This window comes from Chrysochloris asiatica, unplaced genomic scaffold (assembly GCF_000296735.1).
Source record: "Chrysochloris asiatica unplaced genomic scaffold, ChrAsi1.0 scaffold00355, whole genome shotgun sequence".
NCBI lineage: Eukaryota > Metazoa > Chordata > Mammalia > Afrosoricida > Chrysochloridae > Chrysochloris > Chrysochloris asiatica.
Genome location: NW_006408873.1, coordinates 1,314,447 through 1,340,691, shown reverse-complemented (window position 1 = coordinate 1,340,691; position 26,245 = coordinate 1,314,447). Strand labels below are relative to the sequence as shown.

Below are 26,245 nucleotides of genomic sequence, written 5' to 3'. Positions count from 1 at the left end.
AGGTGCCATCGAGTCAGTATTGACCCATAGCGACCTTATGCACAGCAGAATGAAACACTGCCCGATCCTGGGCCAACCTCACTACCATTGCCATGCTTGAGTCCATGGATGCTGCCACTTGGCCGGTCCACTTGGCCAATCCATCTCGTTGGCAGTCTTCCTCTTTTTCTCTGACCCTCCACCTTACCAAACATGATATCCTTCTCCAGCGACTGGTCTCTCCTGACAACATATCCAAAATATGAGATGAAGTTTGATCATCTTGGCCTCCAAGGAGCACTCTGGTTTCACTTCTTCCAAAACGGATCTATTGGTTCTTTTGGCAGCCCATGGCACTTTCAATATTCTCCCCCAACACCATAATTCAAAAGCATCAATTCTTCTACGCTTTTACTATTAGACACCATGAAACTCTTCCAGCCTTTACTTATTACCCAATTCCAAAACTGCTTCCAGCTTTCAGCATCTGCTAAGAGTAGCACACCTCTCCTAACAACAAATCTTGTTTGGGTTATCTAGTGCTGCTATAACAAACAAAAATTTATTCTCACAGTTTAGGAGATTCGAACTCTGAACATAGAAGGCCTTTTCACTCTGTTGGCTCTGGAGAAAAGTCCTTATCATCAATCTTACCCTGTGTCTAGAAGTTTCTCAGGACGGGATCCCGGTCCAAAAAACGTATTGGGCTCCCTGCTCTTCTTTCTTGGTCCCTTGACCTCTGTACACTTATTTAATCTCTTTTAACGCTCAAATGAAACCGATTCAAATTATAATCTAATCTTTTTTATAGATTATATCCTGCCTCATTAATATAACTGCCACTAATCCTGCTGTCAGAGGAAGACCCCCCCAATGAGATGGATTGGCAAAGCGGCAGCATCAATGCGCTCAAGTGTGGCAACAATCGTGAGGTTGGCCTAGGATCGGGCAGTGTTTTGTTCTGCTATGTGCGTAAGGTCACTATGAGTCAGGACCAACTCGATGGCACCTAACAACAACAATCCTGCTGCCTCTTTAACATCATAGACGTTAGGATGCACAACATATAGGATAATTATATCAGATCACAAAATGGATGATAATTACATAATACTGAGAATCATGGACCAAACAAGTCGACACATATTTGGGGGGGCACAATTCAACCAGTAACAGATTCTCATTTGACAGTTTTCATACAAACTGTTCAGTGACATTAGTTACATGTTTGATAATGTATCAACATTCTCTTTTTGTGTTCTGGCTGTTACATTTCCAGTATTCTAGTTTTCCCATCCCCTTATCCATTCAGCTTTGCATAGAGTAAATCCTGACCTTTTGGTCTCATATGTATGGCTTTTAAGTAGAACACCATTCTTATGGGTTTGTTATTGTTACTAAGTGCCATCGTGTTGGTTCCGACTCACAGCAATGCTGTACATATGGTCCCAAGGAGTGGCTGGTGAACTTGAACAGTCAGCCTTGTGGTTCAAACAGACCTTACAGTCCAGCACATTAACCCATAGCACCACCTTTATTTTGTATTCCATTCTATTTTGCTAAAAGGTGATCTCAGAATATAATTTCAGTTCAAGGTTAAAAGAGAGTGTCTCAGAACAATAGTCTCAGGAGTCCTCTGGTCTCAGTTGGACCACTTCGTGTGACAGTTTTTAGGAATTTGAGTAATGTTCTACATTGTCTCCCATTCTAACTAGGACTACCTATTATGGTCCTAGTAAGATGCTCAGTGGTAGCCAGGTAGCATCTAGTTCTTCTGGTCTCAGGGCAGATGAGGCCATGACTCACTCGCATAAGCATCAGCCTTATACTCATTTCTTCTCTGAGATTTTGGTTACCTTCGTACTCTTTTGCTCCTGACAAGTATAGACCAATGACAAGTATAGACTACAAGGTTTAAGACCCAGATGCTAATCACTTCACAAAGATGCAGAAGGTGAACTTTATTAACTATATTATGCCACACAACTGAGTTGTTTCATGAAACTATGTTCTAAACTTTTCAGTTAATAAACTCTTTTTACTGATTCAAGTCACCAAAAGAAGGTATTCCATATCACAGAACAGTCACACAACTTGAGAAATTCTGAAATATAGATCTGAAATGAAATAACAGTTTCGTATCTTCTTCCATTCTCTGTCTGTCCACGGTAAATATTCAAGGAAGCCTAGAATCTAAATTCCAAGTGACTAGGTTAATCCACAAGGAAATAATCCACTAAGTCACTCTAGGAGAAAGAGGAGACTTTCTGCTCCCGTGAAGATGTACAGCCTCAGCAACCCATATAGGGTCGCTATGAGTCAGAACTGACTCCATATAACCACCACCACCATCAGATTAATACACAGAGTTCTGATGTGGCACTGTAAGATAAGAACTGAACTGCTAACTGCAAGGTCAGTGGTTCAAAGCCCTCAGCTGCTCTTGGAAACCTTATATATGGTTGTTACAAGTCAGAACCAATTTAAAGGTACTCAACAAGAAGGTTAATCCACAAATTATCAATTCTTAGCATGAATAAGAGAGTCCTGTTGTTGTTGTTGTTGTTGTTGTTGTTGTTAGGTGCCATCAAGTAGGTACCAACTCATAGAGACCTTATGCACAGCAGAACGAAACAATGCCCGATCCTGGGCCAACCTCACGACTGTTGCTACCCTTGAGTTCATCAATGCTGCCAACTTGGTCAATCCATCTCGTTGGGGGGTCTTCCTCTCTTTCTCTGTCCCTCCACCTTACCAAACATGATATCCTTCTCCAGAAACTGGTCCCTCCTGACAATGTGTCTGAAGTATGAAAGACAAAGTTGGGCCATCCTGGCCTCCAAGGAGCACTCTGGCTGTACTTCTTCCAAAACGGATCTATTAGTTTTTTCGGCAGCCCATGGCACTTTCAATATTCTCCTCCAACTCCGTAACTCAAAAGCACCAATTCTTCTAGGGTCTTCTTTATTCACTCTCTAGCTTTCACATGCATATGAGGTTATTGAAAATACCATGGCTTGGGACAGGCACACCTTAGTCCTCAAGCTGACATCTTTGTTCTTCAACACTTCTGTACTATAGATTAATGCACTGGACTGTAAATTTGGTTTGATCTGCAAAGTCAGCAGTTCAAGCTCACCAGCTGCTGATCCTCACAAACCTATACAGGCTCTCTATGGGTTAGAACCGACTCGATGACACTGTGCAACAACAGTATCATGAGTAACACAGAACTAATTTTAGCCATCCTCCTTTCCATTTTCAGAATAATTCCTGAGTTCTAGTACAGACAATATTTATCAATTATTCGAGTTTAAAATGGGAGATTAAAAGTGAGTCTTTTAAAACACCATTAAGTTCTTGATCTTTTGTACTCTAGAAAGAAGATAAACAAGCTCTGCTCTGCTGGTCCTTAAGTGTTTCAAACGCCAAGTCAATGCTGTAAATAGGAAGGAACTCCTAAACCTACTTGACAAAATGTCCTTCCTTCACAGGAGCCAGTGAATCATTTCCAGTAACTGCTTTTATCCAAAAGATGTTTCTATCAAAATGAAGCATATTACTTTCATTGACCCAATAATTTTTATTATTTTGGACAAGGCCAAACAATTTCCAAAACAATAATTTTTACTAAGCCCAATAAATATCTTTGGCACTCAGAAGTTCAATGCCTAAAATTTGGAGAAGAGTAAAGAAAAATAATTACAAATCCTTGAAGAGTTATATGGGTATTCAAGCGTACTGCCTCAAAACCTATCAGTCACTTTGAAGAACAGGAGCACAGAATTGTGGCAAGGGTTAAAAAAAAACAAACCTAGAACGAGGTCACAACTCTGTACAACTCAGGCTTTGAGCTCTGATCTCCAAGTTTCTCTGTTGTTTTCTAAGGCTGGTCTCGTAGATTTGATTTGTAAACCATTACTAAGTCCATGCACTCTTCTAAGTGCTTTATATACATATACTCGTTTAATTTAATCTTCATATCAACCTAATGAGATAGGTACTAAAATTATCTCCGTTTTAAGGCTGAGAAAAGTCAAGCAAGGCACAAGATTAAGTAACAAATTCAAGATAAAAAAGCTAGTAAGCAGCACATAACCACTATTATGCTACTCTCCTTAAACCTACTGACTCCACTTGCACAAAAAGCCTTCCTATGGAAACCCCCCCCCCCCTTTGCAAGCACATCCAGGAGCCCGATTATCATTCAGCTTAACTACCTAAGCCTCACCATCAACATGCTCAATTTGGATTTATCTAGAAAAACAAAGGCTACATATCTATGTGTTTATGTTGCATGCTGTCAAGTTGGTTCCGTCTCATAGTGACACTGTATAAGGTTTCCAAGGCTACAAATCTTTATAAGAACAGAAAGCCTCATCTTTCTCCCAAGGACTGCTAGCCACAAGGTCAGTGATTCAAATCTACCAGTTGTTCCTTGGAAACCCTATACAGGGTTGCTATAAGTCAACAACAACAACATATTGTTGTTAAGTGTCACTGAGTCACTTCTGACTCACAGCGACCCTGTATAGGGTTTCCGAGGAGCAGCTGGTGAGCTTGAACCATCAAACTTGCGATTCAAACCAGCCTTGCGGTCCAGTGCATTATCCCATGGAGCCACACCAGATCTCCATGTTGTTGTTGTTGTTAAGTGCCGTGGAGTCGGTTCCGACTCATAGCGACCCTGCACAGGGTTTCCGAGGTTGTAAATCTTTACGGGTGTAGAAAGCCTCATCTTTCTCCCGCGGAGCGGCTGGTAGTTTCGAACCGCTGACCTTGAGGCTCGCAGCCCGATTCATAACCACTACGCTACCAGATAGATAGATAGATAGATAGATAGATAGACAGATAGATATACACATACACACCATGAAGTCCTGGTGTGGTACCATGGATTAATGTGCTGGACCTCAAGGTCAGCTTGAACCACAAGATCGGCAGTCCAAGCTCACCAGCTCCTCCTTGGAAACCCTATACAGGGTCTCTATGAGTTGGAACTGACTCAACGGCACTTAACAACAACAATAATAACCATAATACATACTTAAATGGACTCCTGGTGTGGCACTGTAGGATCAGAATTGGACTGTGAACCACAAGATCAGCAGTTGAAACCCATCAGTTGCTCCTTGGAAACCCTATACAAGGTCACTATGAGTCAAAACCCAACAGCATTTAATAATAAGCAACAAAAATACTGAAATATAAATTACAATATAAACGTCTAATCTTCAAATTCTTTTACATTGTGAAGTTCTAAAAAATCACTATTTACTTTGTACCAAACAAAAATAAAATTAATACTAAAATAAAAGTAGATTATTAAATAAGCTACCCCGAAGGTCATTATTTTCGTTAGAGTTCTCATAGTCATCACATAAAAACATCTTTCATTAGTATCTAACACTTCTTTTCAAAATACTTGTATATCAAAGACCTTATAGCTTACACAGGAAGGCAAGGGACTGTCCTCATTTTATGTGTCAGTAAACTATGGCAATAGGTGCAATTAAACAACTCTTCAGGGTCACATTATTTATGCTGGCATTAAGGCCATGGCATACTTTGTTGACTGACATATGGTCTGTTTAGCTGTACTAGATAAAGTGATTAAAACTGTTAACAAAACATTAACAAGGAATAATCTATGCATGATGGTGCTGGTGTAAGTCTGCAAGGACTTACAGCAAACCTGTATAGAGTTTCTTAAGTTGTAAATCTTTACAGGAACAGAAAACCTCCTCTTTCTTTTATGGAACAGCTGGTGGATTCGAACTGCTGACTTTGCAGTTAGCAACTCAACTATGTTACCAGGGTTCCTTATGGATGTTGTTGTTGTTATATTGTTATATGCCATCAAGACAGTTCCAACCAATAGCAACCCTGCATGAGGAGTGGCTGGTGAGCTTGAACCGCCGACCTTGTGGTTCAAACCAACTTTGCAGTCCAGCACATTAGCCCACAGCACCACACCAGGACTCCTTCCTTACGGACAGTAATGATTTAATGATAAAGGGACAGATTTTTCAAAAACAATGCTTTTCTTCTCTGATTATTAAATCAATACATGATGATTACAGAATACTTGGTAAACATAAAGAAGTAGAAGAAAATAACCAACAGAGAAAATTAGACAACACTGGAGTATCCCATAACATTTCTCCTTTGTATAACTAGTTAGAATTCAGGCACTTTCATGTATTCTCTCATTTGGGCCTCTTAGCAGCCTCAGGATGGAGATGGCACAGGTCTAATTATCCCCATTTTAAAGCAACTTGAGAAGGCACAGAGACAGTAATAAGGGATCTACCTAACAGTAGGCATGAATAGTAAAACAAGACCCACCATGAGGACTCTAGTTAGTCACTTGATGGGCCAGGCATATTCTCTAAACTCATAGCCATTTGATTAGCAAATGGTTCACTCACAGAGTGGCCAACTAAATTCAAGGATCTAAAATTATGTAGTACTTGCGAGCATCAACCTAAGGTAAGAAAATGTACAAAATAAAATAGTTTTTAAACAAACGTATGCTGAAACACTACATCATCAAATAAGGATAAGAGAATGTATCTATCTATAAATTGCCAAAAGGGGTAATGTATCAAACCCACAAAGATTTTTAAATCTCATAATGGCTTCCTTTTGGTCTGAATGAAAACTTACCAGATGTATTTCCTATTTCCTACCTGAAAGAGATTGAGTGCAACCTATTGTTGAAGGTTAGAGGTAAATCAAAGGTCTTCTTTCAATTCCAAGCTCCTCCCTCCCTCCCTTCTCTCTCTCTCTCTCTCTCTCTCTCTCTCTCACACACACACACCCAGAGAACAATTTCAAACTGATTTATGATCATCCCTTCCTTTCTGGGTATAAAGACCCATGACTAGAGTAACCATGTACTTTATAATCCTCACTGCAACACTGACAAGAGTGAAAGAGGTGACTGTGTGACCATGCTAAGAAAACAGGAACAAACCAAGACTGGGCAAGTGGGAACGTGTGGACACTCAATCTCTGAGTAGCCCATCCCTCTCAGGAGCCAAGCACTGGGAGTACACCTCTGTTAAATTATTGTTCAACAACTGCTTGGTGTATCTAATTTTATGTAAAATTGAGTTTTAAGTAGATTCTCCCTCAAGGGAAACTCATCACATTTTGTAGACAAGTTTAATAAACCACTCCTATTAATTAGCTGATGTCTTTCTACTCTGTGTAATATCTTGTGGGATATTCTGAAGTTATATGGGCTTTACAAGTCATCTGAAAAAAACGTAAATTTAAAAAAACTAAATTTATGTTTCCCATTTCATTAAAAAAGTGACACTTCAAATAAAATGAGAAAGCACTTTTTTATACTCTCAAAGATACAATAATTCTGATTATTTTCTCAGAAAACTCAAAAGTGTCACTTAATATGGGAATATTCCAACTTTTTTTGTTTAGTAGTTAGAAATAAATCACCTTCAGAACAGCTTTTGGCTAATGCTGGTGTGGTGCTGTGGGTTAATGAGCCAGACTGCAAAGCTGTTTGAACTGCAAGGATGGCAGTTCAAGCTTACCAGCTGCTCCTTGGAAACCCTATACAGGGTCACTATGGGTCAGAACTGACTTGACGGCACTTAACAACTACTAACAAGTTAACAGTAACAAGTCAAGTCTCTTTAAAAGAGAGAAGGAAGAAACCTTACTCAGTATCTTTAGAAACATACTAATCATAAACCTAATCCTAAAAGCCAATCTACTCTAAGCTTAGTACACACCAACAATACTATTTCATCCCAACACCCACCCACCTATATAGGCTATTCAGAAAATACAAACCATATTCTTATGCGTCAAAAAGAAATCTTATTAAAGTAAACACAAGAACTCATACATTTCCTGATTTAATAATATAAAAACATAAAGTTACTTAAGTGTATGTTGTTGCTACTAAATGCTGTCGAGTTGGTTCCAACTCATAGCAATCCTGTATACGGTTTGCAAGGAGTGGCTAGTGAATTTGACCCATCGCCCTTATGGTTCAAAAACCGACCTTGCAGTCCAATGCTTATCCTATAGTGCTGCACCAGGACTCCTAAAGTGTATAGAGAAACCAAAGTTTATTAGTGGTTGGAGGAGTAGGGAAAGGAAAAAATGGGGACTCATCGTTTAGGAAGTACTGCATATCTGCTAAGGGTGAAAGGAAAATTTGGAAATAGCTAATGGCAATGATTGAACATGATACAAAATTTGTCATATATTTATCACAACAAAGAAGAAAGAGACAAGGAAGGATCTTGTCCTAGAACCCACAGAGAGAACTGCCCTGAGGAAGGCCTGTATTCTGACTCTCAGCTGCCCCAAGTGTAAGACAATAAATTTCTTCTGTTCCTTAAAGCTACCACTTTGTAGTATTCACAGCAGCCAGAGAAAACCATGGCAGCATGTGAATTACAGCTCAATGAAGCCGCTTTGTCTTGTTTTGATTTTTAAAGGTGCAGAGAAAGGGAGAAGAGCTATATTATTAGCAGCTTTAAGCTACTAATGCAAAGTCAGATCTAATGCATACACTGAATTTTTGTGTATGTGTATGGAAGTATACACTCAAAGCTATACTATTTCAACAATTTCTATAAGTACAAATCCATACAGCAATTTTTTATTTAAAATTCTCATTTGTTCTTATATAACCAATTCTTTACTGCTGTTGCTATTAAATGCTGTCAAATTGTTTCTGACTCATAGCAATCCTGTTTAGGGTTTCCAAGGAGTGGTTAGTGAGTCTGAACTGCCAACCTTGTGGTTCAAACTGACCTTGCGGTCCAGCGTTTATCCTACAATACCATACCAAGACTCCAATTCTTGACCACTACATAAAATTTATAAACTATGAAATAAAAATAAATTTTTGCAAAAATAAAGAGCATGAAAATTCTTGGTTGAAATTTAAATCTGTTGACACAAACAGAAAAAGCTGTCAATTGAAAACAAAACATTCAAGTACAAACTATTAAAATAAATAAGTTTTCTTAATGCTTTCTCCCCACTACTACAGCAGTAGTTCTATATGCTAAACAGCACTAGTCAAACTACCTTGTGGGTTTTTATTTTAATCAAGTTTGATAGTTACACTAGAGCTGACATCATTTACATGATTCACCAAAATAAAATCTCAATTACATGAACGATCCACAGTATAGTCACTTACAATGTTCTATGCATTAAAAAATACATTTGTGCCCCTCCCAAAGAGAGATGACCCAATGAAATGCAGAAATCATCAGACAATAGCATTAACAATGAATGGTTGAAAATTAGGAAAGATATGCAACAGGGTTGTATTCTTTCACCATACTTATTTAACCTTTATGCTGAGCAAATAATCAGAGAAGTGGGATGAAGAAAAATATGGCATCAGGATCGAAGGAAAACTCATTAACACAAACTGTGATATACAAATGATACAGCCTTGCTTGGTGAAAGTGAAGAGGACTTAAAATATTTACTGAAGAAAATCAAAGACCACAGCCTTCGGTATGTAAAGAAAACAAAAACCCTCACCACTGGACCAATAAACAACACTCATATAAAAAGAGTAAACATTAAAGTTGTCAAAGACTTTATTTTGCTTGGATCAATCATCAACACTCAGGGAAGTAGCAGCAGTCAAGAAATCAAACGATATATTACATTAGAAAAATCTGCTGCACAAGACCTCTTAAAAGTATTCAAGAGTTAAAGTTTTCAAGAGCAAAGATGTCAGTTTGAGGTCTAAGTTGCACCTGATCCAAGCCATGGTATTTTCAATAACCTCATATGCATGCGAAAGTTGGACAGAGAATAAGGAAGACTGTAGAAGAATGGGTGTGTTTGAGTTATGGTGTTGGAGGAGAATATTAAAAGTACCATGGACTGCCAAAAGAACAAACTGATCTGTGTTGAAAGGGGTACAGACAGAATACTCCAGGGAAGCCAGGATGGCTTCTCATACTTTGGATATATATATTATCAGAGGGAGCAGTTCTGGAGAAGGAGATCATGCTTGGTAACGTGGAGGGTCAGTGAAAACGAGGAAAAGCACCAATGAAATGAATTGACACAGTAGCAGCAGCAATGGGCTCAAGTATAACAATTTTAAGGATGTCACAGGACCACACATTGTTTCATTCTGTTGTTGTGCATAGGGTTGCTCTGAGTGGAAACCAACTCAACGGCACCTAACAGTAACAGCAGCCCCTAGGTGGTGAAAACAATTAATACTCTCAGCTGCTAACCAAAAGATTGGTGGTTTGACTTCAGCTCAGAAGAAACACCTGGCAAAGCAACTTACTTCCAAAAATAAGCTATTGAAAACCTGCTGAACCACAGGTCTACCGACACACATGAGGTCACCTTGAGTCAGAATTGACCGGACAGCAACTGATTTTAGGTACCATGCCTCTAACTAAATGAAGACTGTACTATGACTCAATATACTTGAGCCTCTATCCCCAGGGTATTCTAATTGCGTTTCCTAATAAAAGTTTTGTTTTCACCCTAAGAAAAAGAAATTTACCACTCCTGGCTCAGCTTCAGCAAGCTGTTCAGGGTTGCACTTATCCACAATAATATAAGCATCTCTTTGTTTAAAGATGTAAAAATTCTACAGCATCTGCCTTTTGTAAACTACTAGACCAGCAGTTCACCTTGTGCTGCTGTTGTTAAGAGAGTCAGAGTCAGTTCCAACTCATAGAGACCCTGTACTGGGTTTCCAAGAAGCAGCTGATGGGTTTGAACTGCCAGCCTTGTGGTTAGCAATTCAGTCCTTATCATATAGTACAATACCAGGATTCACCTTGCACTATAGATCGCTTGAGTTTTAGTTCACAAATGTGATATGTGCAAAACTCATACAGTAACTACCTTTAAGACAAAGTGAAGGGAAAAAAATCAAAATTGATTCTATTTCTAGTTATTTTGGCCAATTACATTGTGCTGTCTTAAGACGGGCTTCAGATCAATGTATTGACTAAATGTTATCCTGGCACCCAACAGATCTAAATACATTACAGCACTATGCAGTGGTTACTGAATACTCCGTTTCTATTCATAGTCTCAGTGTTTAAGGCCATGGTATACTGCAAATCATCCCTAACATATATGCAGGCTCAATAGCACTATAGAAAGAAGAGAAATACAGGATTCACCATTCTCCTTAACAAAGTCCCTTCCAAAGTTATAAATTCACACTGTGACATTTTTATGCCTTTCTAGAATGCAATATATATTCATTTTAAACTAGAAATGGTAATCTATCAAGTTCTTAAATTCACATGTGTACCCAATAGTTTGAAACTCTGTAAATACAATCTATAAAATACTTATTCTAGAACCTACAGAATCTAGACCTAAATTGTAATAATTTAACTAAAACCTAGTTGCTTCCCACTAGAATAAACAGTAAGATTTCTTTATTTGTTAAACATATTATATTGAAGCATTAACCAAACCTAAACACAAACAAACATGCCTTAGCAAAGAGAACACTGATAATTATTGAAACACACACGTTTTAGGAAAAATTATGTATAAACTAATTCCGACTCCACAACTTCAACAGCACTGGGAATTCCAAGAGACCCAAGGCATTTAAATAAATTAGGCAAATTTTATATCTCTTGGTGCCACCACAAAACCATTAATTATTGAGCTGGATAAAAGTCTGACTTGATAAGGCAATCCTAAATTAAATCTTCTATCTAAAATATTAAACTGTGTTACAAGTTTTAGGATTTGTTATTTGTGATTACTATAGTTTTAAAAACTTTCATTTCTTTAAAAAAAAATGCATATACCGTTTCAAAAACATACAGAAAAGTATATCATAGGTCAGAATGTCTGAAAATGAAGTTCAGTTGGATAACTGAAAAGTTTGGTTTTTGACATTTGCCAGCAGTCCCACAATGTGCTGGCCCTGTGCCATCATGGCCTGGTGCCAGCCTGATGCAGATGAGGCTAAAAATAGAAGCTAACCAGCAGCTGGAACACACACATAGGTCTTTCTGACTTCAGTTTTAGTTCCCTAAATCGGGGGTGGGGTGGGATTACAACTTTAAGGAATGAAGGAAATGGAATATAATCTCTTTGTTGGTATTTCCCTTCTCTTCATATTTCTTGTCTTTTTTTCTTTCCCTCCTACTCCCTTAGCCCACTTCACCTCCAAAGAAAGGGAAGGAGAGGGAAACGGGCAAGGAAGGAAAGAAAGAAAAGCTGAAGCTCTGAGGTACAGGTCCAGAGCTCCTTGCATCTCCTGACTTCAAGTCTTACTTGATTGTTCCCAAATCACAGTGACCATTAAATCATTTCAGTCCTGGTCTTTACCCTGATCTGTTGTGAAGTGTCATCAAGTCGGTTCCAACTCATGTTGTTGTTGTTAAGTACCGTGGAGTCAGTTCCAACTCATAGTGACCCTGCACAGGGTTTCCAAGGCTGTAAATCTTTATGGGAGCAGAAAGCCCAATCTTTCTCCCACTGGTTAAAAGAATGTTTTTAAAACAAGCTGGGTGTTTCCATAAAGATTTACAGTCTCAGAAACCCTATGAGTCTGATTCCATTCAAAGGCTTGGATTTCTTTTTTGGTGGGGGATAGGGAGGTGGTGATGGAGTCCTGGTGTGGTGCTGTGGGATAAAGTACTAGATCGCAAGGTCAGTTTGAACCAAAAGGTTGGCAGTTCAAACTCACCAGCTGCTCCTTGGAAATCCTATACAGAGTCACTATGAGTAAGAATAGACTCGATGGCACTTAACAAGGTACACTGCTTTGGAGTCCGGGATGCACAGTGGTTTAAGCACTCAGCTGCCAACTACAAGGTACTCAGTTGGAATCCACCAGCCACTGTATGGAACCAAGAGGTGGCAGTCTGTTTCTATAATGGTTAAAGTTTTGGAAACCCTTTGGGTTTGCTGAATTGTAATTGACTCGACACCACTGGATTTGGTTTGGGGGTTTATGTGTACTAGGTCCTAGTGTGGTGCTGTAGGATAAGCACTGGACTGCTAACCACAAGGTCAGTGATTCAAACCCACCAACCACTCCTTGAAAACCCTATATAACAGGGTCGTTGTAAAAACCAACTAGACAGCACTTAACAACAACCTATCCTGCAAGCCTACTATGAGTCAGAAACAACTTGATAGCAGTGAGGACTCTGGTATTGTTTTTTATACTTAAGGAGTCCCGGAGATATACTGGTTAAAGCACGCCACTGTTAACCATACACATTCACTGTTTGAACCCAACAGCCACTTCCTGGGAAAAAGGTGTTAATCTGCTACCATAAAGATTACAACCCTTGGAAATCCTGTGAGGTAGTTCTAGTCTACAGGATTGCTACGAATTGGAATAGACTCAATGGCAACAAGATATTACATTTAGAAGCCCTGGTGGTACCGTGGGTAAGCACTCAGCTGTTACGTTTGGTGGTTCGAAGCCACCAGTTGCTCCATGGGAGAAAGGTGGGACAGCCGGCTTCCCTAAAGATTCACACCCTTTAATAACCAATGGGGCAGTTCTACCTTGTTGCTCTGAGCCAGAATTGACTCAATAGGAGTAGGTTTGGTTTTGGTTTTACACTTTGTTGAAAAGTGGTTAAAGCATTCAGCTGCTAACCATAAAGGTCAGGTATCTGAACCCACCAGCTTCTCCATGGGAGAAAGGCATGGCAGTCTGCTTCTGGAAAGATTAGTCTGGGGAACCCTATAGTACAGTTCTACTATGCCATTATCGAGTCCCTATGAATTTGCTACAACTTGATGGCAATGTGTTTGGTTCTTGGTTTATACTTCATTTAGTAGCCCTGTTGTTGTTGTTGTTCAGTGGCTGTCAAGTCGGTTCCTGTATAGGGATTCCAAGAAGCAGCTGGTGGGTTTGAGATGTCAACCTTGTGGTTCACAGTCCAGTGTGCTGATCCTACAATGCCACACCAGAAGTCCTTGTTGTTGTTGTTGTTAGGTGCCACTGAGTAGGTACCGACTCATAGTGACCCTATGCACAACAAAACGAAACACTTCCTAGTCCTGGGCTAACCTCACAATTGTTGCCATGCTTGAGCCCACCGATGCTATCACTTTGCCAGTCCATTCCACTGGGGGAGGGGGGGGCTTCCTCTCTCCCTCTGTCCCTCCACCTTACCAAACATGATACCTTTCTCCAGTAACTGGTCCCTCCTGACAATATGTCTGAAGTATGAGAGATGAAGTTTGGCCATCCTGGCCTCCAAGGAGCACTCTGGCTGCACTTGGTCTCAGATCTGTTTGTTCTTTAGGCAGCCCATGGTACTTTCAGTATTCTAGTGATCTGTTCAATATACACCTGCTAACTAAAAGGCTGGTGATCTGTTCAGTTGCACTCTGAAATAAAGGGATTCGATGAGTCAAAATCCACTCAGTGACACACAAGAACAAACTTCAGTTTTTGTATGCTGATTAAGCAAGCATTTCAAAGGTACCACCGGCACATAGAGAATTCTAAATAATTGTACTGATGTCATTAAGAATTTAAAGCTTCCTTCTGTGAACTCTTTCTACGTATCTTTTTGTGCATATTTTTCTGTATAATACAACCCAACATTAGAGATCTGACACCAATTAACAATGAAAAATGCTTCAAGTAAACAGACTGTTAAATAAGGCAGGATCAGGCAGTGAGTCACCTGAATTTTAAGTACATTAATTCACTAAATGAGCTTTCAATTTATCTGATCAGCTTACCCAGTTAGTAAGTTTAAATGTACTGACAGGTTCTACTGCATCCTTCTAATTAGCATTAGTGGTGGCCGTAAGTGGGAATCGACTGAGCAGCACCTAACAACTCCAACAGTAATTGCACAGATAAAGCTCTCTCAACACGTGTCAGTCTCTTTACCAACAACGAGATAGAATACCAATTTCAATCATAACATTTTTAAAGGACATTATGATGAGAACACCAACACAACCACTTTCCAAAGCTGAAATTCATTCATAAAGGCATTTTTTAAGTGCAGAGTTCTTCAAGTTAAATTTTGAAAACACTCTTTTTAAAGGAAAAAAAAAAATCCCATTTTAAAACTCTGGCCATGGTGAAAGTCACTCTAGGAAGTAGTTAGAAACTATAAACCTAAAGATGAACTGTCTAACATAGTTCATCACGATGCAGCATGAGCAGTATTGCTTAATGGGTAAGGGCACCAACTCTCGAGCCATGGAGGCTGTATTTGGCTCCCTTATTTATTAGCTGTGAGACTTTGGACAAGTTACTTCCCCTCTATGTGCTTCAGTTTCCTCATCTATAAAAGGAGAATAGAAGTGCTTACCTCTCAAGTAGCTGTTGTTAAGAAGTGCAGAGTTCATAAAGCAATATTGGATACATGGTTGTTGTTAAATGCCATCGAGTCGGTCCTGACCCATAGCGACCCTGTATAGGGTTTCCAAGGTGTAGCTGGTGAGCTTGAACCGCAGACCTTGCAGTTCAAATGGCTTTGCAGTCTGGCGATTAACACCCAGCACCACACCAGGACTCCCCATACGTGGTTAAGCATGTGAAAATGTTAGTTTTGTTTTATTAGTTCTACTACTACAACTAGTAAATGTTCTAGTAGTATTAAGAATCTCACTGTAGATCCTGCTTGGTCACCTTAGAGCAGGTGGTGGGCTGGCAACGTCTTGCGTATATGGGGTCCCCAGCCGATCTCCTCCCTCCCTGCCTTCCTCGGATGGCGGCTGTTTATGCTGGACGTGTGGCCAGAGACGGGTAAGGATCACGTGGAACCTCGGCAACTTAAGACAGAGCCATTGCCATGCTGCAATGAGTTTCAGTGACTGGTAAGACTGAGGAATTCGCACTGGCCGCCTAAGACAGGCAGCGTCCCTTAAACAAACAATAAATAAGGAGGATTCGGATGCAGACCGTGTAGACCCGGTCAGGAGGTCAAGCCCCTGTGGGCCCAAGCGTTGCTGACCGTCCAAACCATAGGCTCTGAGGATCAGACTTTAGCTACCTAGTAGACATAGCAAACTGTCCCTCATCTGATTATTCAGTAATGCTTGCTAGTAATCTCATACATGAGCCCTGGATATCCACAGACAAATGTAAAAACCTCCCCTAAAACCCGAGAATGTAAATTCCAAAAAGGCAAGTCCCCCCACCCTCCATCCAAAAAAAAAAAGCTAAAGAGGATAGAGAGAAACACTGTTAACTGATGATATATGGAGGGGATAATAATCAATGTAATGAAACAAGCTATATGAATGGTTGAATGTGAAGCTGATGATGTGCCCTGTAAACTTTCACTCAATCCAAAATAAAAACATTAAAAAAAAAAAAGAATCTCACTGTAAATCAGGTTGAGCTTCTGAAGAAGCCAAAAACACCAAGTCAAATAGGAAGGTGAGAGGTTACTAATATTTTGAGTTTACATCAATTAGGTGAAAGACGTGTGTACAGATATTTGTTGTTGTTAAGTGCCATTGAGTCAATCCCGACCCATAGCAACCCTGTACAGGATTTCCTAAGAGCAGCTGGTGAGCTTGAACCACCAACCACCTTGCAGTTCAAACGGCTTTGCAGTCTGGTGCATTAACCCACAGCACCACACCAGGACTCCACATACAAGTGTAAGGGTTGGTATGTTCCCATTTGCTGGGGGGGGGGGTATACTGAGAAGAAAAAAGCAACTGTAAAATCTGTACAAAACTGGTCCTGAATAAAGAGCTACTAGACACGTTTTCATAGACTAAATTCAGAGCAGTCAAGTTTCTTACTGAATATGAACTTACATCGTTTTACCGGAATGTTTTAAATTGTCAGTAAATCCTCGCAAGTGTGGTTGCACACGTACATACACTCACACAGCTGCAATCATTTTGTATAGTTAGTGGTCATAACGATCTTTTCCTGACTGTTCATCTCATCCAGAGTTATCACTACAGATCCCAAACATCTACAAATGTTTCTAACACTACCATGTATTTGTTGTTGTTGTTGTTGTTGTGATAAATGCCGCTACGTCAGTTCCGACCCATAGCAACCCTGGCATAGGGTTTCCAAGGAGCGGCTAGTGAGTTTGAACCACCAACCTTGTGGATCAAACTGACATTGCAATCCAGCACATTAACACACAACACCACACCAGGACTCCATACATTTAGCATGATGTTATCAAGAAATGCTTTTTAATATTCAATAAAGTGTTAGCCAAATAATCGCTCCAATATGCACTTGATTAACATTTAAGAAAACAATTCTTGTTTTCTGAGATTAACAAACACTTTCAGAAAATTCTTTGGGCAGCCCAAGCAATGTAAGAACAGATTCAACAATCCGCTTTTCAGTTCCTGCTTTTCAGTTCCTGTGCCAGGAGGGAGGGAGGGAGGAAGGAAAGAAGGGAGGAAGGAAGGAAGGAAGGAAGGAGCGCTGGAAGCACAGTGGTTACTTGTTGGGTTGCTAACTGCAAAGTCAGCAGTTTGAATCTACCAGCCACTCCACAGGAGAAAGCTGAGTATTATTGCAGCTGTAAGGATTTACAGGGTCTCTATGAGTTGAAACTAACTCAGCAGCACACCACCACATGCCTTTCTGTACAATTGGCCTCAGTTACCTCATCAGTCAAATGGGAGATGTTATAATTTATGTTATCTTTTTAGTTCTAAAAATCTCTGGAAGTAGGTAACAGCTATCGAGCAACATCATTTTAGAAATCAGTTTCTCAACTTTTAACATATATTATTCAAAGAAATCAAGCAAATTCATCCATATATAGTGGTCTCTGAAATATGCTTAGCATAGCAGTTCTCAAGATGACATCTGGGCTCATTTTTCTACTATTCTTTCCTGTTGGCTTATGGACCCCAACTTATATATATATATAGAGAGAGAGAGAGTAGTTTCTGACTTATAACAACCCTGTATAGTGTTTCCGAGGAACTGCTGCTGACGTTGAACCGCCGACCCTGTGGTTCACAGTCCAGTGATGATCCTACGGTGCCACATCAGAAATATATATGTGTGTGTGTGTGTGTGTGTGTGTGTGTGTGTGTGTATCTGTGTGTGTCTGTGTATAGCCATATATACTTCTATGTCTTTGTAAGTGGAGTCTTGATGTGGTACCATGGGATCAGCATTGGACTGTGAACCACAAGGTCAGTGGTTCAAACCTACCAGCTCCTTGGAAACCTCATATAACAATCATTGACTTTAAACTAATGACTTGAATAGTTCAATTAATTGCAAAATTCTTCTATTAAAGTACATGCTCCACCTGCATCTTGATGTTTTAAAAAGAAAAGGCATCCAAGTCTCACATCAACCAAAAGGATGAAACTCAATGTGCAATAGAAATAAAACAAGATGGCCTTTTCCTCTTTAGTCCATTCAAGGGGCTCATAATAAACTCGTGTGGCAAGAAATGTTTGTTTAACCCCAATCTGTAATTCCACATTCCATTATTGGTAAAAGGATACAAAAAATATTCTGTTCCCTGAAACTTTAGATTTCCTCACTGGACCAACATAACCCACCTGAGATCTAATAAGTATCTAACAAATTCCAAGACTCCTCAGCTACAACTGAAAATTTAACTTTCCTCAGAATCATACTGACCATTTATTAGGTACACAAATACTTTCTGCAAGTAAAATTTTGCGAAAGATAATACAGAAATGGCTGCAACCATACACTTGACAGAGAACTTCCAGAGGTTCAAGCTGGATTCATAAAAGGACATTATCATTGCTGACGTCAGATGGATCTTGGCCGAAAGCAGACAGTACCAGAAAGATGTTTACCTGTGCTTTATTGACTATGCAAAGTCTTTCAATTGTGTGGATCATGACAAAACTATGGACAATGTTGTGGTGAATGAGTATTCTGGAACACTTAATTGTGCTCAAAAGAAACCCGTACGTACATAGACCAAAAGGCAGTTGGTTCAAATAGAACTAAGGAACAACGAATGGTTTAAAATTAGGTAAAGTATGAGCCAGGGTTGTATTCTTTCAATCTGTATGCTGAGCAAGTAATCAGAAAACAGGATCATATGAAGAAAACTATGACATCAGGATTGAAGGAAGACTCATTAACAACCTGCAATATACAAACAATACAACCTTGCTTGGGTGAAAGTGAAAAGGACTTAAAATACTTACTGATGAAGATCAAAGACCACAACCCTTGATATGGGTTGCAATCATTCATTGTAAAGAAAACAAAAATCCTCACCACTGGACCAATTTACATTCATATAAATGAATAAAGATTGAAGTTATCAAAGACATCATTTTGCTCAAATCAACTATCAACAATCATGGAAGCAGTAGTCAAGAAATCAAAAAGACGTATTGCATTAGGCAAATCTGCTATACAAGACCTCTTTTAAGTATTGAAGAGCAAAGATGCCGATTTGAAAACTAAGGTCCGCCTGGTCCACCTTAGTGGTATTTTCAATAACCTTGTATGAATGTGAAAGAGTGAACGAAAGACGACAGAAGAATTGGTACGTTTGAGTTATTATGATGGGGGAAAATATTAAAAGTACCATAAACTGCCAAAAGACCAAACTGATCTGTGTTGAAAGAGATACAGTCAAAATGCTCCTTGGAGGCCAAGATGGCCAGACTTTAACTCTCATACTTCAGATATATTGTCAGAAAGAACTAGTCCCTGAAGAAGGGTATCATTTTTTGTAATGTGGAGGGTCAGAAAAAAAGAAGAAGACCCCCAACAAGATGGACTGGCATAATGGCAGCACCAATGGGCTCAAACATAATGGCAATTGTGAGGCTGGCCTAGGACTGGGCAGTGTTTCGTTCTATATGTATACGGTTGCTATGAGTCAGTACCTACTCAATGGCAAATGACAAATACTTTCAAAAATCAAATCAAACTCACATGAAAATAACAAAACAAAAATATGTGACTGGTTTCATAATTACTTTTGTGTACTTTTTCATTAATCAAAACACAGAAAGAGTAGGACTCAAAACTGTTGTATAACTGTTACAGTTTTAACCTTGAAAATACATTCTGTGAAATGTACTATAATAAAAAAAATTTTTTAAACCCAATTCTAAATGCTCACTTATAATCAAATCTTAGAGAGAACTCTCAAATCTGTAAGAAAATCAAAATCAAAACACTCAAAGACCACTAAGTTATTACATTAAAAAGTTCTATCCATTCTAATTTAACAATGATCCCCTCTTTTACTGCCTTGCCACCTCCTAAAAAAACCCCACTAAGTTTAAAGTTATGAATCTGAAAAGACATTAAAGATGTACTTACTGTTGCTAATTACTGTGGAATCAGCTACAACTTACAGGAGACCTTAGATATATAGAATAAAACCCTGCCAGATTCTGCCTCGTCTTCATGACTGGAAACAGGTTTGAGCCCATTGCTATGGTTAATGTGTCTGTCCGTCTCATTTAGGGTTCCTGTCACTAAAGTATTAAATTATTGGCAAAATTCTTTTTTCCCCAACATAAATAGCACCTTCTTTTAAAACTTATCTCCTTCCTTCACATACAAAAGACCCTAAATAATGCTTAGAGGTTTCCTTCTTTGAAAAGACTGTTATGTTGTTATCATCAGACCCTGCATAGAGTTTCCAAGAAGTAGCTAGTGGGTTTGAACCACTGACCTTACAATTAGCAGTCAAATCCTTATCCAACAGCATCACATGAGGACTCCTTTAAGAGACTATAGTCACAAATAAACTGTCTCCGAATTTTAAAAATTATTATAAGCCAAGTTATTCAGGGAAAAAAGAAGCACACCTCACAGACACACATTCCTAAATAATATAAAAACAAACAAAAATTTAAGAACAATTTTTTCAATATATTGTTTATTTAAAAGTACATGTTTCCAATTTTAAGGGGAAAAAAAAATCAAACTATACAGATAGGTATAAGGTGTAAAGTAAAAATCCCCTACCCACCCTCAAACTTTACTTGTTCACTTGATTTCCCCCCTCCAACCAACCAGAGTGTTTCCAAGGCTGTAAATCCTTTACAGAAGACTGCCTTAGCATTCTTCCTTGGAGCAGTTAGTGAGTTCAAACAACGGCCTTTTGGTTAGCAACCAAGTGCTTAACCACTGTACAACCATGGCTCCTTTCCCTCTCCAAAGACACCCATAAAAATGGTTGCTTGTGTAGCCTTGCATACATGTTTATGCTATCTGTATGAGTATATTTTTTGTTTCAAATACATATTATATATAGTCCTTGACTTGTTTTTAAATGAAGTATTCTGGTCCTTTCCTTGTCAGTATATATAAACATACTTCAACTGATTTTCATAGTTTCATAGTATTCCACTGAATCCTTAACCATTTTCCACCTGACAAAACAAAATACAAACAGTACCTGGATAACAAACCAGTTCCACTTCCAAGTCTGATTATGAATTTGTACCTAAACCAGAACAGTTAGGCCCTGTCAGTCAAATACTTGGCCAATATATAAATGGCTCTATACAATAAGCACTGGACTGTGAACCATAAGGTCTGTGGTTCTAGCCCACCAGCCGCTGTGAGTGGAAAACATGAGGCTTTCTGCTCCCAAGAAGATTTAAAACCTCAGTAACCCTATACAGGGTTGCTATGAGTCACAATCGACTCCACAGAACTTAACAACAACATACAGTAGTATACAGTGTGCCTTTCTCTACGTTAAAAAAAAAAAAAAAAAAAAAAATTAAGGACCCCTTCAGTTGTTTTGTTGTTAGGCTCCATTCAGTTGGTTCCAATTCACAGCGACCCTACTACATACAACAGAATGAAACACCATCCGCCCAACTGTTGTTACATTTGAGCCCACTGTTTTAGCCACTGTGTCAATTCATCTTGCTGGGGGGGTTCTTCCTCTTTTTTGCTATCTTTCCACTTTACCAAGCACGATGTCCTTCTCCAGGGACTGGTCCCTCCTGATAACATGTCCAAAGTATAAGAAGATGAAGTCTCACAATTCTGACTTCTAAGGAGCATTCTGGCTGTACTTCTTCCAATACAGATTTGCTGATTCCTCTGACAATCCATGGTACTTTTAATATTCTCCTCCAACACCTTATTCTTCTACAGCCTTCCTTCTTCACTATCGAACTTTCACATGCTTATGAAGAGCACTTTACTGTGGCATACGTCAGAGGTATCTTAATCCTCAAAGTGATATATTTTTTCTTTAACACTTTAATGGGGTCTTTTGCAAAGATTTGTCTAATGCAATCTGTCCTTTGATTTCCAAAGAAGCACTTCTAGATACACTAAAACTCTTTAACATAACAAAACAAAAAATAGTAATAATAATGTCTTGATGCACATCTCTAAATAGCACCTCTCTGTTTGGGTTTTTTTGGGTTTATTTTATGAACCATTGTATGTACCTCAACTTTTTAATATATTAGACTTTATAGAGGTTGGTTCATAACCACAGGTTGTATGAACATTTATAAATCAGGGACTGCCTGTATTGCAAACCATACTGCAATTAGCTTTACTGTACAGAGTATCTTTGCATTAATATCAACAAATCTATCTATAGGCTAAATTCCTAGACGTGACACCAAGAGACTGTGCCAACCACCAGTATAGAAGATAGTCTCTTCTCCTACACTCTCAACAAATTTTGGATATTATCTTTGCCAATGTTGTAATGAAAATAGCACTTTATTTTTACTTTTGTCTTTTCATATAAAAGTAAAGCATTTCCATGTTTATTAATCATTTTCCTACTGAGTTATTTGTCCTTTTTTTTTTTTTTTTTCAGTTTTCTGTGAAGAAAACGAGTCTTTACTCAAACATATTATTGCAAATACTTGATACAGTAACTGATGGTTTTGACCCAACTGAAATTTGAAATTTTATATAACCAAATTTACCTGTCTTTTCTAATTGGAATTTCAGGTCATATAGCAAATTTCCATACCAGGAAGCTCTTCCAGGTTGTCTCCCAATTTATGTGACTACTAAGCCACTATTTAAGTGATGTTATGATGTTTGTTAGTAGCATTTGCACACAAGCATCTTTAGAGTTAACTCCCTTCCAACAGCATTAATTTTAAATATATGCCAACTGCACTTTCCCTAAAACTTTTATACAATCAAACTAATGGCCTACTCAGTTCTAATTAAATATCATTTACAACTACTAAACCAAAGGATTACTTTTTATTCTTTCTTTACATTTCTTCTTATAATCGAGTTTAAAAATATCATAGGTTTAATTTTTGGCAAGTCCCAATCTAATCCTTAAATAGTGTTCAGCAGCATAAATATAAAACAAAGTTCAACTAAATTTTCCCTACAGTAGCTATAATTTAGTTGTGTCTACAAAAGTCAATGCCTACATCCTGTATAAACACATGGGAATTTTGCAGTATCAGAAAACAGCTCGTGGTGCTAGCAACACAATATTCAGTTCTTTTCCGTTTCGTGTTATGAAACAATGAGATTACTACCTCAAATCACAAAATTATTAAATGAGCCTCCTGAGTTAGCATGCCAATTCCAAACACCACTTAAAACTAAATCAGATGATTAATCTCGTCACCTTTCCATTCCCCATCATGTAAGGAAAACAACAAAAATTCTGGTCAGACGTTTTCTATTTTGCAGTGCCAACTGCCAGGCATTTAACAGTCTTCCATCTCTAAACTGGCACAACAAGTAATACAACTTGGAAGTTAAGGAAATTGGCAGAACTCAGAGGGGGGAAAAGAATTATTTTCCACAATTTGTATTGCACTTGTTTAGCACGTTTGTAAGTATTTCCGAAGTGATGGTCAACGCTGCAAACTGTATGAAAAGCATCATGCCACTCCACATCAACCACTGCCAACTGCATTCAGTGGCCTCCTTCCCCTTTGGGGACTATACAAAAAGTTACTATTTTCTTTTACAACTACTCACTCCTGCCTCTTCCACTGATGGAAGCAGGCAAAGCCCACGCTGTGTGTCTGTCTCCTAGAGAAGATTGCATCTTTTATTTATCGCCTCTTGGCTTTATTTTCACAGTGAATTCCTAGCTTAAATGCAATCAGCCAAGAAACCCTCCCTATGTGCTCTCCTGTCATTCCTCATTGCTTGCAAGCAGAGTCAAGCAGAAGAAGAAAAAAAAAAAAAAACTCAGTATTGCCAGCCAAGCCATAAAAATTTGCAGACTCTAGCTTGCTATACTAGGAAACCATAGATGTGCTTCAATCCATTTCAAACCAGTAGGAAACAAGGGGGAGGGGAAACGATAATAATCTGAAAAAAAAAAAAAAAAAGGTAATTAGATTTAAAGGTGGGGGTGGATAGCCTCAAAAGCAAAACCCCCTCTAAACAGAAAAAAAAAGGGTTCCAAGTCTTTAAAAAGGCAACACTGAGGCTGCCTTTCGAAAATAAATGACCATGCAGAAAATCACGTTTGCAGATTGCATTAGAATTCAAATTAGCCAGATAGGATTAAAACAAATCTTAATTCTCTCTTGGGGACCCTATTCAAACTCCCACCCCACTTCCAAAGAGAAAGATAAAAGGAACTGAAGTCAGAAAGAGAGAAAAGATTAAGTTAAAATCAAAGAATCAGAGATGTTTTCAAATCGATCCCCATTCATTTAGTACCATGTTAACCACTACAATTCAAAGTAGGCAGTGGTAATATGGGAGGGGGTAGGAAATATGCCGTTTATAGTCATGGGGGAAATATGGTTAGAGAAGAGTCTCATTATAGCATTGTTCTTTTCAACCCAGCTCAAACATCCCCATAGCTATGACTGAAAAATAGCCGAACAGATTTTATTACATATACTTATTTACTTAAATATATACATGGTGGGGGCTACTTTCAAACTCCGTATTTGAGAAAACTATCATGGTCTGTCAGAGAAAGAACTGTGTAGCTTTAAATCACAAGTCCTTCTCTCTCGCCTTTGTCAAATATCTTCTACTTTACAAGCCCTGAAAAGAAATAGAGACTCTTTTGTTTGGTTTCCCCTTTTCTAAGGGTGACAGAAAACTGAATGGGGCACAAATAAACATGAAAATGAGAACAAAGTGCTGGGTCTAGTCCGGTTACCTCGCGGCCGCGCTGGAAAAAAACACAGGAGCGACCCGGGAGCGGTCTGGAAGCCCCTCCGCCTAGCGCTCCGGCAGCCACAGGCTGAGAGGGCGAGATCCCTAACTGCTCTCCACCGTTCGCAAGAAGGAAAACGAGCTATCCATCTATCTCAAACAAAACAGGCAGCCAGAGTTACAGGCACCGCCACGGCCCGAAGAGGGGCCGTCTGGAGCCAGTCCGACAGAAAGGGACTCGCAAGTGGCTTCTTTCCCGGGCTCGCGCCCTGAAATTCGAGGCGTCTTCAGGAACAGAGGTCCCTCAAGAGCTACGTCCACCCAGCCGCCGCCTCTATCCTGCGCAGCTCAGGAGACTGACACGGGAGGAGCCGCGGGGGAAGGACCTTTAAATCCCGGAGCGGTTGGCGGCGGAGCCTGCTCGGACCAGACGCCTCAACGACCCTGGAGCATCGCAGCCGCCTCGGCCGTCGAGCCCCACAGAGAAGAGGCTGCTGAATGGCATGAAAATGTATTCCCCTCCCCTCATATCACTGGGGGTGCAGAGAGGTGAGGAAGAGAGAAAGAAAGAAGAGTGAGCGACAAGCAGAACAGAGAAGAACACGGAGCGCAGCCTGGCAGCCGGCTCGGCCCCAGCCGGCATTGTCTGTGTGGCCCGCGCCCCCTCCCCCGCCCCGCACGGCCCCGCCACACACATCCTCCTCCGCCGGAGCCCGGCAGTACCCCCGCGCCTTTGTCCAGAGCCGACTCCCCCCAAAAGAATAGCCCTCCACGATGCGCTCCCCAGGAAGAGAGCGGGGAAAAGAGAGCCGGCTAGGGGCACCCGACACCTATCCAGCCGACCCCACGGTGGGGCGCGTCCTGCTGATTCATTTCCCACTCGCGCTGACCCGTCCGGGGAGACAGGAGGCAGGGAGGGGCTGGGAGGAAGTGGACGCTCCGTTCCTGAGGGCTGTCCGGACTGGTGAGGGGACCCGGCGGGGGTGCTGGGCGCGCGCCCAGTTGGGGGAAGATCCAGGGAAGAAATGAGTGACCCCCCCTCCCCGAGGAACTGACGGACGGACAGACGGCCCTGCGGCTGCCCCGTGACTCACCGACTTGCAGGACGTTGTCGACGCAGCCGCTCTCCAGCAGCGCGATACCCCGGCGGAAGGGCAGCCGCGTCTCGTCGCCGCCGTCCACCACCCCAGCAGCCCCCACCGACGGGGCCCC

The 26,245-nt window shown here is 40.0% G+C and overlaps 1 protein-coding gene across 1 annotated transcript in view; it reads right to left on the bottom strand.

Annotated features, from left to right (window-relative positions):
- Positions 1-26,239, bottom strand: part of ZSWIM6 (zinc finger, SWIM-type containing 6) — a 290,373-nt gene extending 264,134 nt beyond the window's left edge. The window contains exon 1 of the mRNA XM_006876135.1: positions 26,128-26,239. The gene's annotated coding sequence lies outside the window, so the exon portion shown is untranslated. The remainder of the gene's footprint in view (positions 1-26,127) is intronic.
- Positions 26,240-26,245: the final 6 nt, after the last annotated feature.